The sequence below is a fragment of the Hemicordylus capensis genome, chromosome 1, assembly GCF_027244095.1.
Source record: "Hemicordylus capensis ecotype Gifberg chromosome 1, rHemCap1.1.pri, whole genome shotgun sequence".
Lineage (NCBI taxonomy): Eukaryota > Metazoa > Chordata > Lepidosauria > Squamata > Cordylidae > Hemicordylus > Hemicordylus capensis.
Genome location: NC_069657.1, coordinates 13,510,477 through 13,527,517, shown reverse-complemented (window position 1 = coordinate 13,527,517; position 17,041 = coordinate 13,510,477). Strand labels below are relative to the sequence as shown.

The window sequence follows — 17,041 nt, the reverse complement described above, 5'->3', positions numbered from 1 at the left end:
CTTTCTTTCTTTCTTTCTTTCTTTCTTTCTTTCTTTCTTTCTTTTCATGAAAGCTGGAATCTGGGAGAATCTGGGTGGGCTAAGCAATCTGAGTGAGATGCTCAAAATCTGAATGAAACCTGAAATTCTGGGGGGACTCTAGGGAAGAAGAGAGCTTGCCTTCCTTTTATTCTTCCAGTTTGGTCTGCCCAGAATCTCTCTGCATATGCTCAGATGACGGGGCATCTGGTGAAGGAGGATCCAGGCAGACAGTTCCATGGTGGAAAAGCTCTTAGTTAGTTAATTCTTCCTAATGTCTAGCCTAATTCTGCTTCCTTGTAATTTAAACCCACTGGTTCCAGTCCTCAGGAGCAAGAGATAACAAGTCCACTTTCCATGTGACAGCTCTTCAGATATTTGGATGGATGCAGTGAGGGAGGGAGGGAGGGAGGAAGGAAGGAGGGAAGGAAGGAAGGAAGGGAAAGGAGCATTTTGTGGCAGTACATTCCAGCAGGAAGGTATTTTGGTGGTTGGCAGTACAAGAAACCCATTAGCGTCTTTGGGCAGAGACATTTCCAAAGTATTGTACAGCTTGACTCAGAGTTCTTATGGGCATGGAAGCTTAGGTGTACAAACGCAACTATCCCACCCATGAGGATTTCCCCATTCATTTGAATGGAAGAAGCAAATCTCCATGTGTATTACTAGGGCCGGCCTTAGGGATAGTTGAGCTGGGCAGTCGCCCAGGGTGCCCATCTGAAGGGGTGACAGTGTTTGTTGAGTGTACAGCCTGTGAGAACTCAGCCGGAGAGCCCTGGCAGCAAAGCACCAAGAGGTCGCTCTGGGCCCTTTTCATGGACACGGCTGGGGAAGGCTGGGTACAACAGGAGGGGAATGGGGCAACTCTCTGCAGCCAACTCACTGTGGGAGACCTCAACACGCCCGAATCACTGCAGGGACAACTCAATGCGAATCTCCGAGAAACACTTCAAAGCAGCTCTCTGCTGCAGATAGTTGGCCACAGAGAGTTGTCCTAGACCCCAGCAGGAGGGCCTGTTATATGACTAGTTTTGGCAGTCCTGCACAAGCTACACAACTGGGCAACACTGAGCAACTAACCAGGGTGGTGGAGGGAAGAAAGAAATTGCCAGGAAGCTTAGGACCAACCAACGGAAGTACTTTTCCACACAACCCATAATCTACTTGTGAAATTCTCTGCCACATGATGTGGTGACAGCCAACAATCTGGATGGCTTTAAGAGGGGTTTGGATAACTTCATGGAGGAGAGGTCTATCATTGGCTACTAGTCAGAGGGCTACAGGCCACCTCCAGCCTCAAAGCCAGGATGCCTCTGAGTACCAGTTGCAGGGGAGTAACAGCAGGAGGGAGGGCATGTCCTCAACTCCTGCCTGTAGGCTTCCAGAGGCATCTGGTGGGCCACTGTGTGAAACAGGGTGCTGGACTAGATGGGCCTCCTTGGGCCTGATCCAGCAGGGCTGTTCTTGTGTTCTTAAAGCACTGGCTGACATACAGAGCAAGGAAGGACCGGTGCAGCGAGAGGAACAGCCCCTGCTGCACTGGGAAGGGATGACCTTTGATGCCTTCCCTGTTGCTGAGGATGGAGAGCACAGCCCTATTATCAGGTGGCACTGGGAGCTTCCTGGGGAAGGGGAGGGTGTCAATAATCGTCCCTATCCCAATACACCAGTACTGTTAGGCTGCTCCTCTCGCTGCCCAGGTCGCAAGACCAGGAGAGCTGGTCTTGTGGTAGCAAGCCTGAACTGCCCCCTTTGCTAAGCAGGGTCCATCCTGGTTGCATCTGAATGGAAGACTACATGTGTGAGCACTGCAAGATATTTTCTTGGGGGACAGCACTGCTCTGGGAAGAGCACCCGCATGCTTTCATGCAGAAGGTTCCAAGTTCCCTCCCTGGCAACTCCAGATAGGGCTGAGAGAGATTCCTGCCTGCAACCTCGGAGAAGCTGCTGCCAATCTGTGTAGACAATACTGAGCTAGATGGACCAGGGGTCTGTCTTGGTCTCACTGACTGCAGAGAGGCAGTCCTCCCTGTTGTCTGAATGAGGGGGCGGAGAACCATGGGTTAGACCTACGTTCTGCACTACATCTGAACTAGACCTGTGTGTGGAGGGGAATCATGCTAGCTGACCCCACCTTGACTTCCTCACACCAGCTTTGTGTATTGAGGCAAAGATGACAGTTGGGTTCTTTGATGTGCATACTACGTGGTGTGTGTAGCTCCTCCATGTCTTGTGGTAGCAAGCATGACTTGTCTCCTTACCTAAGCAGGGTCTGCCCTGGTTGCAAATGAATGGGAGACTTGATGTGTGAGCGCTGTAAGATATTCCCCTTAGGGGATGGAGCCGCTCTGGGAAGAGCAGAAGGTTCCAAGTTCCCTCCCGGGCAGCATCTCCAAAATAGGGCTGAGAGAGATTCCTGCCTGCAACCTTGGAGAAGCCGCTGCCAGTCTGTGTAGACAATGCTGAGCTAGATGGGCCAATAGTCTGACTCAGTAGAAGGCAGCTTCCTATGTTCCTGCGTTCCTTGCTCTACACATCAGTTCCTTGCTCTACCACTCTTTGCTCAGGGCACAATTTATCATAGGGTCAGCTCTGCATATGACTGCGTATGTTTAGATCTACGACTTCCATTGAAAAGACTGGACAGCTCATTTCTGTGATCAAGCCCCTAACACTTGCATTCTAGATCCATCCTGGGTTACCAGAAGCATACAAGGAAGCACACCTTTTTCAATAGAAATAGAACTTTATTAGTAATATCATGCACATATCCATGTTTATATTTATATATATATTTATATTTATATTTTTAAAATACATTTTTATACCATTCACTTTTTTAAAAAATCAATAAAAACCTTTCAGGTAAGTCTCAAGTAGGTCCAAAATTTGTTGCTGATTGTACAATGAAGTCGTTCCGGCCAAGCAGTATAAAATCCGCCCCTCTATAACATTTTAACACAGGCTGGTACATTCCAAGAATGACTGATGCCTCTTTGATGCATGAGTGATACTATCTGGGACTGCCCCTCTCACTTGATTCCATAGTGTAATTAATTGATTGCACAAGCAATTTTTAAAGCCCCACAAATGAACTGCTGGGGCTTCTACACTTAGTCTGCACAAACACAGATGGGACATCCCGCCCACCCACCCACCCCGCCTGTGTACTGGAGTGCTCTCTCTCTTCAGCATGGTTTAGCTTCACTTTCCAAAACTCTCACAGTGTCATGGCACAGAACCCAAACTCGGAAACCTCTTCACCAAGGAGGATGTAGCAGAATAGTCGTCTTGATGGGAGCTCCTTCCTAGGGCAGCATTTCTCAACCCATGTTCCCAACTGTTCCCCATGGCTGGTCTACCAGGCTGAATTGCTCCTTCCTGGTCCGTTATGTGGCGAGTCATCTGCGTCGTCCCATAATGCATCAGGAAGGAGTGCCCCTTCCTGACACATAAAGAGGTGCATCAGCTGCAAAGCTGGGAGTTTCAATTCTTGACTTTTGGAGCTGAGTCTCTCCATAATGGACCAGGAGGGTTTTAAAAAGTGAAAAAATGTGTGGCTGCATTACCACCAGAAAAAATCTGGTGGGGGGGGGCGTACCCTAATTCCACCCTCCTTACTCCAAGTGTGCCTCGAGGGGGGTGGGAAAGGTTGGGAAATACTGCCCTAGAGTTATGTCAAGAAGTGCTTCCTGTAGAGATCTTCACAGATGATGGAAGAAACCCTCCAGATATGTGGTGCTTCCCTTAACAATACCCTCTGATATTCTCCTCCAACAGAACCTCTCTCGCCTCCTGACCGCCTGATTTCACCAGCGTGCCGGTCTCAAAGACCTAGAAGTCGGGCGACTTGCCAATTTTTTTATTTTTTATTTTTTTTAGCACATCTTTCAGAACCAGTGTGCCACCTCTTTAACGGAGAGCCAGTTTTCCCTAGTGAAGTCAAGATTACACCCCCCTGCAGCAGTATTTTATCCAGGTTCTGACAGCTGCTGAAGCAACACTCTGGCATAGTTCAGATGACACAGCCACCCTCAGTTACACTCACCTGAGGTTGGCGTTCCTCATCATCCAAATGCAGGAAAATCCTGCAATCACAGTTCTGTTGCGACCTTCAAACCGAGGATGGAACCCTCAGCTTGAAGTTGGATAGCTTGCTGGAACAGAAGCTCCATTGACCCCATTGTCTCATTGAAATACAGCAACTTCGGGTTTGCGCTCAAGCTCCTCCCACAAGCACATCCCCTCTCATCTCAAGGCCAATGGCTGCCGGGCAAGTGACATGCTCAACGGAAGAGGAAGAGGGAGGGGGATTGCAGCTGGAAGCAATGGAATCTCAGCTGCCGGATCGTCTGCAGCATGACTCTTGGCTTCCGAGGTTAACCTCCGGTAAGCCTCCCCTCCGTTTCATTTAAAACAGCAAAGCAGTAAAAGGTGCTGCACCCATTAAAGAGTGGCTTGAGACAGTTGTTTAAGATCCCTACACAAGTAAGCTTGATTGGGAAAATACATTCTTGGGTAGAAAGCCTGTGTGCTTGTGAGATGGTGAGGGTAATGCAGTCTGAGGGTAATGCGGTCTGTGAGATGGTAAGGGTAATGCAGTCTGCAGCAGAGAAGAGCCAAGAGGGGTCTGGGAGCAAGACGGGCAGAACAGACAGGTGCAGAATATCAGTCTGCCAATCACAGACAGCCAGATCATGCAGACACAAGGAATGAAATAAAGAGGAAGGCCCAACTCCTCATGCCCCGAGTGGTCACTAGGATAAAAAGTCCCAAGAGTCGATGCTCCATCTCCAACACATGCCTGGTAGAGTAAGCAAGCTGGTGCAGCAGCAGCAGGAGGGGCAGGTGTCTGGACATGCTGGCTGACCTCCTAACACCGGACTTGGGCAACCAGCAATGTTGCACGAGTGCAAGATTACATGTTCAGAATTGCACTCTTGCATGCTTGTGCAGACGTTCCCTGCAAAATCTATGAGGCATCAGAGGTTGCATGCCTTGTGGAATCAGTGCAGTAATGTGTTTTCACGAGCAGACACTAGAATGCAAATTCTAGACATAGCCCAACGAGCTAGCACCACAGCCTTGCGCTAGTGCAGCAGCTTTGCACAAGAGCGGAGTCAGCCACCGCATCTTGGTAGGTGACCACTCCCTCAACACAGCAGGTCCCCCACATGGTTTCCCACCCAGCCAGTAGTGCGGCAGAGGCCACCTGCTGCATCCACAGGAGGGGTCTGCTGCTTGAATAGACACCATTCGTCACCTATTTTTAGACATCAGTCAATGGCCCTAGTGAACCTATTGGGATAGCTCTGACACAGGGAGGAGGTCTGTGCATGCTCCCGGTCGGCAGTCATGTAAACTCAGCCAGCAAAGCAAGAGGAGAGGAGAGTGATCGTGTGTGAGAGCTGGGAGCTAGCTAGGGCAGCTTTCTGTCCACCCTTGATAAAATGCTGGGGACTGTCACGCACTTGCCTGAGGCCACAGTCTACTGAATTGGCCGTGGAATGGCTGGGGATGGGGTAATCATCACCCTATTCCTCCACCGGCCGTCAGGGAGAGGGGTCAGACAGCTCCTTGCCAGGCATCTCTAAGGCAGGGGTGCACAAGTCAAATACCCTGGTGGGCCAGAACCAACCATGACTTGGTAGGCAGGGGCCGAGGTAAATTTTCGACACCTTCAAAAGTCAGTTTTGAAAGGGGCCTGACCCCCACCAAGTCCATGGGGCAAGGTGGCCTTTGGCATCACAATACTTTGGGCCAGCCCTGGTGCCAGCAAAGAAGTCCCCGTGGGCCAGATCTGGCCACCGGGCCTTATGTCGTGCAGGCCTGCTCTAGGGCCAAGTCACTCCCATCTCTCCAGACCCCCTCATCCCTGGCCATCCAAGCTTTAAATAAAGCCCTGCAATCGGGGCAATCCCAGTCACCCTCTCCTGACTCTGCCCTCTCCAATCGAGCTGGCTCCCTCCTCCCTCCTCCAGCTGTTGCCCGTCTTGCCAGCTGTTGAGGCCCTGCCTTCTCCTCTTCACCACCAGGAGGCAACCTGCTGGGCCACACTGACCCACCCATGGTCCATCGGTTCCCGGGTCTCTTGGCTCTCCCTGGCAACCGGGGAAGGTTGCTCACTGTGCCCAGGAGTGGTGCAGCCTCCAACTTCTCGACCCTGCAACCGGATGAGTAATCGGGCCCTCCCGTGGCTGGCGGGAAGGCCCTGCAAGGACAGAATATAGGTTGGCCACATCCATCCTACCCATCTCCTGCCTCTGCTAGGATCTTTCTGTGGGGGAGTGATTAAAATGAGACACACTAAAAACACAGTTGGTGGCTTTCTCTCTTCAGTGACATGAACGACATAATTCCCAGGAACCAAGGGCTCCAGAGTACATGCGGGGTTCCAGTGAGTGTGTGCGCACACAGAGAGTTCTGTGCTGGACAGGGAACTGATAGGACATGGAACCATTTCTGCATTTCATAGCCTCATCGAGCTTTAATCTGTGCCCACTGGGTTATGACACAGGTATGGGTAAAACAGAATTTGAAGGTGCTTGGCAAGAAATGGAAACAGAAGACAGAAGAGATCTCTGGGGGGGTTTTTTTGATCATCTGCACCTGACAGTATAGACTGAAGTCCCATTGGATTTCGTCCAGAACAATGGCTTTTGAAAGTTAGACCCAAGTACCAAAAATGGATCTTTGCAGAGCAGCAGATCATCCTCAGCTACAGCACACTTTATATAACTTTCACAAAGAAGAAATGAAGGCTCACATGATAAGGGAACTTTAAGGCACAATATTCCATATACTCAGCCAAACACATTCATCAGCCACAGAATTACCAAAAGGAAAGTGCAGGAGACATTATTCTAGAAGCAAAAGCCCATCCATTAACTTCCATTGAACTGGGGGCATTTCCAGAAACTGTTACACAGTTTATGAAGCCCTTGACCCTGAAAATAATGAGGCATATCACATTCGTCTTGCTGAGCAAATCAAGGCAGAAATGTTGATCGCATTAATGTTTCCAGTTGGTAAGATTTAACAAGTGCCAAAATCCTCTAGCTGGTCTCTGTTTTTGCAGGTGTTGTAATAATGGGTTTGATTGTTCTACGGATAGCAGCTCTTGGGAAATCAATGCCTGTTTTCACATAAAAGAAGGAAATTGTGTATCTAGATTATTTGAATTATGGCTGGACAATGAACCGTTTACTGTAGGGTTTATCAAAATTAGATCCCCAGTTGTTGGACTACAACTCCCATCATCCCTAGCCCTTGAGTCAGTGTGGGAGACTGAGCAACCCGGCGCACTAGCAGAATCACCATCCCCAACCATCATCTCTAGCCATCCAGCCAGTAGCGTAGCCAGCAGAACGGCAGCCCATGTCCCTCCCACTGGTGGCCCCCGCATGTGACGTCCGTGTGTGTGACATCACATGCAAAGGGGGCATGGCCCGATTGCCGGAGGGCCCACCAGAGCCCTCATGAATGCATTTCCAGGAAACTCACAAAGGGGGTCTCCCGGCTCTCCCAGGCTCATTTCTAGCCAGCATTTGCTGCCTAGCTGTGTTAATTTCCCTTTCTCTCCCTCCAGTAAAATAAACACATCCAGCCAGCAAATGCTGGGTGGGGATGCAATAGGAAGAACGGGGTGTGCCCTCTGGTGATTGGGCCATGCCCCCTTTGCGTGTGACGTCACGCACACGGAGGGCACTGGTGGCCCTTTTCATCGGCGGCCCAGGTTCTTTGAACCCTACCGCTCAATGGAGGCTCCGCCCCTGCATCCAGCCATTGTGACTGGGGGTGATGGCAGCTGTAGTCCAACAACGTCTAGAGACCCACGTCTGAGAAACCCATGTTTACTGGTTTCTATAAATCATAAACAGTCCAGTTCAGAAGGCAATGCTAAAGAGCTGTTAAATAGGCTTGGAAGAAAGCTAAAGAGTATGTAGGATGCCTCCTCCGAGAAGAGGTGCACCTAGGTAATTTTGGAGCCTGGACCTAAAGACCTTTGGAGGGCCCCCTGCCCTGCAAATTAAGCATCATCATGCTCGGCCAGGGGATCACACCACCCGGGACAGACTAAAGAGGATTGGGGGGGGCCAGGGGCTGTGGAGGCTTTGAACTTGGGGCTGTGGAGGATCTGGACTTCGGCCCTGAAGTCCAGGGATAAGAGTGCCTCTGCCTCTGAGCTATGACACTAGTCCTGTTGAAACTACTTTAGCTCCTCTTGCACTCCTCCGATGTTTCTCCTGAAGAAGAAACCAGCAAGTTTGCTTCAAATGTTGCTTTACACACAACTTTGGTGGCAGCCATAAATTACCACCCAAATCAGACAGCCATACTAAATATATAGAGCATGTAGCTTATAGCTATGTGTAGCTTTTCCTCCCAGTCGGTCTAGCGCCTTTAGTGTTAATTGACAGCTTTACATCTCAATGGGAAATAGCTCTGAAAACGAAATTGCATCATCTGGGCACGTCCCAAGAAAACCTTATAGGGAGGGGTTTAGATCAGGTGATATGTTTTGTCAGGCATATTGATCATATTGGATATAGATCTGCAGGAGGAGTGTACACGACTACCAAGGGGAAGGTATATATTATAGTTACGCCCCTGACTATACACTAAAAGCCTGACTAAACAGGTATGTTTCCAGGTCCTTCTTATAAACATCCAGAGAAGGGGAGGGGCTCTAATTTTATTAAGGTTTGCATTCCAAAGTCCCGGGGCCACCCTAGAAAAGGCCCGGTTTTGAGTTGCCAACAATTGAGCCTGTGGCAACTGCAACCGGGCCTCCCTAGATGATCTTAATAGGCGATGAGGTTCATGAGGAAGGAGACGTTCTTTTAACATCGCATTGCCCCTCCAAGCGTATCTCCTGTTATTGTATGAGAGTCTCAGAGGACAAGATAGAATGCTCTTTGGTAGCTGTTCCCCATGGCCAGTTTGTCTGGGGGCCCACTGCCTTGGGGGCCCCCCCAGAGGCAAGTCACAGGACTGACTCCCCCAGCCACGCACCTACCCGGGCTTCCTTCAGTTGTATTCATCCTCCGAAACTGATGTGAGTGTTCAGACCTGGAGCGACCAGAACAGCATGTCTTTCTCTAGTACCATTAAATGACTTGCATCCTCCTCAATTTACAAAATCTTTTTTTAAATAATAATTTAGGATGATGTTCTATTGTGGCACATAGGTTATTTTATACACACACACACACACACACACACACAATGCTTTTTGTTCCCACTATTCAGCCTCATTTAAGATTTCTTTACTTCATGAGCTGAGCTTCAGTGAGGGAAGCATTTTAAAATCTTGTCTCTGGGCCCACTCCAACCTTGCTATGCCCCTGTGTATAGTTTTAAAGTTTGAAGTTTTAGATTTTTAATCTGTATTTTAAACTGTTTTTAACTGTTGTTAAGTTATTAGATAGTGAGCCACCCAGGGACTTGGGTATGGGGCGGTATAAAAATGTGTTAGATAAATCACAAATACATAAGTTCTGCTTGTTTGCTCTGACTCCAGCAGATTCTCGTCTATGAACCCAGGGTAGAAATCCTGCTCTTGCAGATCGCTGCTGGGTGGGTGACATGACTCCGAGAGCAGCTTTGGACAGAGCGAGGCATTAGATCAGAGGCTAATTTGTGCAAACAGGTACCGGGTGGGAGAAATGTCTCAAGTTTTTAGGAGTTGTGCGCACTCCCATTTTGTGATTGTGAGCTAGTAAAAGACAAGGGTGGAGTTGGGGAAAGTGATTCTGTGCAAGGGTCCTGCAAGGTAATAGGAGGCCTTTCCTCCTACCTCATTAAGCAGCTGGGTACAACTGCAGGGTACGGCAGAGTTCTCCTCCCCAGCGAGAACCTTGCCTCCACCTCCAATCTTTTTTATTCAGTGGCACACGATCACAACATGGAGGTGAGCACAGCTCCCAAACTTGGGTCCGTTTGTCCTTACTGATCTAGTTGTGAACCAGCCTCAGGGGACTGCTACACACCAAGCCATCTCTTGACCAACAATTTAAATGTGGGATGATAGTTATGCTGGGGTACCGGACAGTTCACAGGTATATGTTTCTCTCTCGTTGATGTTAGCATCCAATGAAGACTTGTCTGTGCCTTCACCCCATAAAAAACCTATATCAACCAGTGTGTCAACCCAAACACAGCCATCTCCAGAGGGGCTGTTCACACATTCAGCTGAGTGTGATCAGGTGATGAGTAATCTTGCAGCATCAAGGAATGTACCTACATGTGTGACGCCCTGTCAATCAACTTAGATGGAAGGATTCTTGCCTAACTGTTTTGATGATGTTTTTAATGAAAATAAATCAATTCCTTTTCATAACCAAAAGGCTCTAGGGCTGCTCATCTCGCTTGCAACATCTTATTCCCACACTTCCCAGGATGTCTATTCCTGAGTACATGCACACATTATTCATCAAGGGAGATTTGCATGAGCAATCACGCCTTTCCCTACACAGGAGTACGTCAAGATACACAACCTCATCCACATCACACTGCTCATTTGAATTCCGTTGAACTGGGTGGAGGCATCTTGGGATGTTCACTTGGGACCACTTGGATCGGGATGTTCACCCAGGACCACTTGGTCTGTGTGACAGAGCATCTAAGATTTGTAGACTATGAAGTCTAGATTTCCAGGACTGGATCCAAAGGTACCTTTCCACATGCAGAAGGCATCTCTGGTTTACACCTTGCCTTAGAGTGTTACAGAAGCAAAATGCAACCAAATTAAAAAATGCTCATCTGCACACAACTAAATCCAAAGATAGTCTTCCGCATGCTCCATACCATGCACAAGCCGAAGCATGCCAATTCTGACAGAGCCAACCTATTATAGCAGTGTGTGAACTCTTGCACAAATGTTTGCAGAACAGCACGAGCAGCAACTTCCTTTTGATACATGGTTCTTTGAATCCAATCCTACTTTTCCCCCTGTAGCAAGTATCCCTCCAATGTGCAATACTAGCCTCAAGTCACTATGCTTCACTTTACACACTCCCTGTCTTAATCTGTCCATCTACAACAGGGATGCACAACTCTGACCTTCCTCCCAATGTTGGACTACAACTCCCATAAGAACATAAGAGCATAAGAACAGCCTTGCTGGATCAGGCCCAGAGCCCATCTAGTCGAGCATACCAGATGCAGCTGGAAGCCACGGGCAGGAGTTGAAGGCATGCCCTCTCTCCTGCTGTTACGTCCCTGAAACTGGTACCCAGAGGCATCCTGCCTTTGAGGCGGGAGGTGATCTTTAGCCCTCCAACTGGTAACCGATGATAGACCTCTCCTCCATGAAGTGATCCAAACCCTTCTTAAAGCCATCCAGGTTGTTGGCTGTCACCACATCTCGTGGCATAGAATTCCACAAGTTGATTATGCGTTGTGTGAAAAAGTACTTCCGTTTATTGGTCCTAGATTTCCTGGCAATCAATTTCATGGGATGACCCCTGGTTCTAGTGTTATGTGAGAGGGAGAAAAATTTCTCTCTATCCACTTTCTCCACACCATGCATGATTTTATAGACCTCTATCATGTCTCCCCACAGTCGTCTTTTTTCTAAACTAAATAGCCCCAGGTGTTGTAGCCTTGCCTCATAAGAAAGGTGCTCTAGGCCCCTGATCATCTTGGTTGCCCTCTTCTGCACTTTTTCTAGTTCTACAATGTCCTTTTTAGATGTGGTTACCAGAATTGTATACAGTACTCCAGGTGTGGCCGCACCATCGTTTTGTATAAGGACATTATGATATTAGCTGTTTTATTTTCAATCCCTTTCCTAATGATCCCTAGCATACAATTGGCCTTTTTCACAGCTGCTGCACATTGAGTTGACACTTTCAACAAGCTGATTGCCAGATTGGCTTTTTTAAAGCCAAATTTTGGGTTACAGCTCATTTGACCCACAAATATACCCTTATGTTCTGGCAACAGTGCGGTCCACCATGACCCCAAGATCCCTCTCCTGGTCAGTCACTGACAGCTCAGATCCCATCAATGTATACTTGAAGTTGGGTGTTTTCATCCCAATGTGCATCACTTTACACCTGCCGACACTGAACTGCATATTCCACTTTGTCGCCCACTCATCCAGTTTGGAGAGATCCTTTTGGAGCTCCTCACAATCCATTTTGGATTTCACTACCCAAAAGAGTTGGTATCATCTGCAAATCTGGCCACCTCGTTGCTTCCTTCTGCTTCTAGATCATTTATGAATAATTTCAAAAGCACCGGTCCCAGTACAGATCCCTGGGCAACCCCATTTCTTACTTCCCTCCATTGTGAAAACTCTCCATTTATACCTACCCTCTGTTACCTGTCTTTCAACCAGTTAGCAATCCGCACATGTACTTGTCCCCTTATCCCATGACTGCTAAGTTTTCTCAGGAGTCTTTGATGAGGAATTTTGTTAAAAGCTTTTTGGAAGTCCAGGTATACTATGTCAACTGGATCACCTTGATCCACACACTTGTTGACACTCTCAAAGAAGTCCAAAAGGTTGGTGAGGCAAGATTTCCCTTTGCGGAAGCCATGCTGGTTCACTCCCAGCAGGACCTGTTCTTCTATGTGCTTTACAAGTTTATCCTTGAAGATCATCCCTGACTATTGTGGCTGGAGATTATGGGAGCTCTAATCCAACAACAGCAGAAAGGCTGAAGTTATGAAGCCTTGCTTGGAAAGGTCTTTGTCACCAGCAAGGGATGAATCAGCCTCATCACACATGAGCATTCATCACTTGCAGACTATAGCATCAAGTGATAACTCCCGTGTGGGTGAGTCTACACAAGGAGAACTTCTATTTTCCCCAGTATCTGTTCAGACACAATGTGTTTTTTTTCACATGCTTGATCAACAGTGGAATCAAGTGATTCATATGCATCACTCAACCATCTTTTACGGAAACAAGAATGAGGCATTTTAACTTGGCTTAAAGAAGGAATCATGGTTCCTCACTAGACTCTTCTTTGCTAAACATGTTTCTTACTTGACTCTAGAAAAGATAGTATGTCAATTGCTTTGCATAAGAATGATGGCTTTATTCACAAAATAATAATAAAAGGGGGGCATCTCGATAAGATATCCCTTCAGTCAGTAGCCTTCTTAGTCCTTCCATCATGCAAGTCTTTACCGTTATAATGTGCAATATACTACCATCAATATAAAATTGATTCCTTTGTTTTGCATCTGATGACATAACACAGGGCACATTCTGACTGGAAATTCTCCAGCCCAAGCCAAACACAGACAAAATGGGAACTGTGTTAACAGAACATTACTAATTTCATCTCAATTAGGCTAGTGCAGGCAGAAGTTGGAGCGGATTGTGTCTTTAGACCTGGACAATATGGCTTTCAGGCTTTAACAGAAACGTCTGCCAAGTTTTAGGGCACATCCAGACTCCTCACAAAGTGGTTTAAGAGTCATTCCCTCTCCCAGAGAATCCTGGGAATTGTAGTCCATCAGCGATAGGGCTCTCTAATGAGAAATTTCAGCATCTCGGCAAACTACAGTCCCCAGCATACTTTGAGGGGGAGCCATTGTCAAAGTGGTACAATACTACCTTCAGATTGTAGTATAAGTTAGTCCTTAGTACATTCCTCGCATCCTCCTCTCTCATACTCCTCTTTGGCATTTTCAGAGCATACCTTTTGGCAGCTGTCACCCACTCCTCACTCTTTGCCAATCCATCCACCACCTTCCCCGCCTGACATACCTGAGGATTACAAAAAGAAAATTCACAAGCTCTCGTTGGGCACCTACGTCAATCACAAACAATGCGGTAACACTGAGAAGTCTTGCCTTTTAGGGCAATAATTTACTGTTCGCTGTGTCAAACAAATATGTTCCCCAAATTCACATGAACACACACACACATACATACACAATTGCCTGGCAAAGCATTAATACTGAAAGCACTATGCACCCTGCTGTACAATCGTCAGATGAACTCAACAGGAAGCTGGAGAGGATTCAAGCTTAAACAAGCAGCAATTAGCAGATGAATGTGTCACCTTGAGAAACCATCTCCAAATCACTGTTTCACTGAAACCTTTAAAAAAAAAATCACTACCAACCAAAACAAACCAAGCAGCAGTCATATGAGGTGAATGAATTACTAAGCAGACAAGTCTCAGAACAGTTAATGCTACTGAATAGCCTCAGCCGAAAAGGATCAAAATGGATCAGTATTTTTAAATGGCAAAGAATCATGCCGTGATTAAGAATTCCTTCAAGAAAACGGCTTCCTTAACCCTTCTGGGTAGTAACGACGACAGCCCCTTTAATCCTCACCAAAACCACACTAATATATTAGTTTCTTCTAGTACCCATTTGCTTTCTCCCAAAAGGGTGGTATCATTGAGATGCTAAAGTTAATTCAAATATATACATAAGGACAACCGAAAAGCCATCGCACACAAGGTGTCTCTGCTTACTGAGAAATCTCTCAGTTGCACCAGTTTCCTACGGATGCCAAATTACTTTTGCAGTCAAGAAGGCCTCAATCCTGCCACCAATGCATTCCCCACACAGCCAAAGACAAGTCACGCCTTTGGTCTCCCATACATTGGCAACGAGGGCCTCAGTATAGCATGCTAAGAAGCCTTCTCAGGCGTTTACAAACAAAACACTCCGCAGCTCTAAAAAGCAACCTTACTTCATTTCATAAATAAGCAATTGCGAATTTTGCGCCAAATGGCCGCTTGAGTAGCCCACTCCATAAATGGCATTCTCCGTAGGATAAGGCACTATATGATATGAATGCAGCTCTTCGTAATAAAGGGATTGAGAACGGCATTCTTGTACCATGAACTTCAGCCGTTTTCTCGTATCAGAGTACGCAGTCCGACAGCATGGGGACCCCTTAAAGTATTCATAGCGTTCGCGCTCGGTTTCCAGGTGAATCTTTCGCAGCAAGTTGTTGATCAACACAGACCGGCGGAGATAGATCTCAGGGTCTTCAAGGAACTGGAGCTTCTGCAGAGAAAGTTTCAGAATACAAGTCCGATCTTCAGGTAGTATCAGGTGCTAAGATAATTAAAAATAAAGGTTGATAACAACAACAAGAAGAACAACAACAATATAATCACTTTTCAACAGAAATGTTCTCAAAGTAATTTATGGAAGAGGAGGAGAAAAAGAAGGAGAAGACAATGATTATATTATGTCCCAAAAGGGCTCACAATCTAGAAAGAAACACAAGGATGCTGTTCGCACAACCGAATACTGGTTTGTGAGGTGTGCATGCTCCCAAGGTGTCCATGCTCCCAAACAACTAGGTAAGGGGGGGAGTAATGATGATTGTGTGGGAGACAGGAGCTGGGTAGGACAGTGCCATCCTACCCAGCTTTCATAGCCAGCATTTGACCAAGGTAGGAGGCAAAACTGTCCTACCCAACTCCTGTCTCCCACACAATCACTTCTCCCTCCTCCCACTTCATTTTTTGCTCCCACACAATGGAAATTAGGATCATGCACAGCTCCCAGACCTGGCTAGGACACTTGACCTGCCCAGATTTCAATTGTGTAAACAGCCTCAAGGTATACACCAGTAACAACCACTGGAGGGATGCTGTGCTGGGGCTGGAAAGAGTTGAACAGAGTTGATCTCTCCCTGCTAGGTATAAGGAGAATCATGACTTTGAAAGGTGCCTCTTTGACCAGTTAGCAGTGGGATATTAGCATAGTGCTGGACAGAAAATTTATTTAGCACAGAGCCATGTGGAAAGTATAGAAAATGCTGAAGAGGACAAGAATACACACACAGAGAGAGGGGGGGTCACCTGTTCTCCCCTCCATCTATTGCATAATGAGATACAGATCACCAAAATCAACTTATTTTCTGTTCTTATATAGACATCTGTGGAGTCAGTGGCAGGCAGGTCAAGGATTGGGGGAGTTCTAAGGAAATTGAGCTTCAGTGGCCCCCATAACCTGGAAAAGGCAGGGTAGAAGTATTGTGTCTCACACTGCCTCTGACCTTCATTAGGTAGTGGTCGATGCAACATACTCCTTTGAATGGACCACCAAGTTGAGAAAGAAAGCCAACTAAGGGGAAACACAACTGGGGCTTATATAATTATGCACGGTATGGTGAAAGTAGACAGAAAGGAGGGTTTTATAAATAAAATTTTCTCAAGATCGCATGAGAGGTTATGGTTATGGAGGCACCCCAGCACCTCCAGAGCCCTTGGCTTAAGAAATTGCCCCATGGGCCATTTGAAAGTTAAATGGCAATGCCGCTACCTCTCACCCGAGAGGTGGACTGGTAACTTGTCCAGGGAGCAACAGGTTGCTGGTTCAAATCCCCGCTGGTCTGTTTCCCAGACTACAGGAAACTCCTATATCGGGCAGCAGAGATATAGGAAGATGCTGAAAGGTATCATCTCACACTGCATGGGAGGAGGCAATGGTCAACCCCTCCTGTATTGTACCCAAGAAAACCACATGGCTCTGTGGGCGCCAGGAGTCGACATCGACTCGACAGCACAACTTTACCTTTAGTTGCTATTTGTCCAGTTGCTACCACCCCCCTGCCTCACCCCCCCAGGGATGCCAGATCTGGGAGGGTCAGGGCACACAATCCCACACACCCAGATGTTCTGCGACTTCCCCCAGCAGCATGGAGGTGCGGGGCTCAGGATGCGTCACCCCAGCCCACAGAACCTCCACAATGCAACACACGAGTGTGCAGTGCATTGTGGGGATACCCCTAGCGATGTGCAGGTGCCCGTCAATGTTGCAGCGTTGGCTGAAAGTAGCCAGCACTGCACACAATCTGGAAACTGGGTCTAAGGCAGTGCTCGCTCCCTTAACCTCGTTTAGGTGGCAAGAAGTTCCCTAGGCAGGTTTGTCACCAAAGCACCACCAGGGTCGAGCACAATCCCGGTGGTTCTCACGTGCAGCCAGAACCAGGCTTGGCTTCCTTAGCCTGGTCTTGACGGCACATGAGAACAGCCTCCATACTTTAGAAATGTGTTCTGTAGGTAGGATCATCATTTCTTTTTAA

The 17,041-nt window shown here is 47.5% G+C and overlaps 1 long non-coding RNA gene across 1 annotated transcript in view; it reads right to left on the bottom strand.

Moving 5' to 3' along the window:
* Positions 1–2,744: 2,744 nt before the first annotated feature.
* The window catches only part of LOC128328568 (uncharacterized), a 35,043-nt gene continuing 20,746 nt past the window's right edge, over positions 2,745–17,041 (bottom strand). The window contains exon 4 of the long non-coding RNA XR_008309296.1: positions 2,745–15,060. This is a non-coding gene — a long non-coding RNA (uncharacterized LOC128328568). The remainder of the gene's footprint in view (positions 15,061–17,041) is intronic.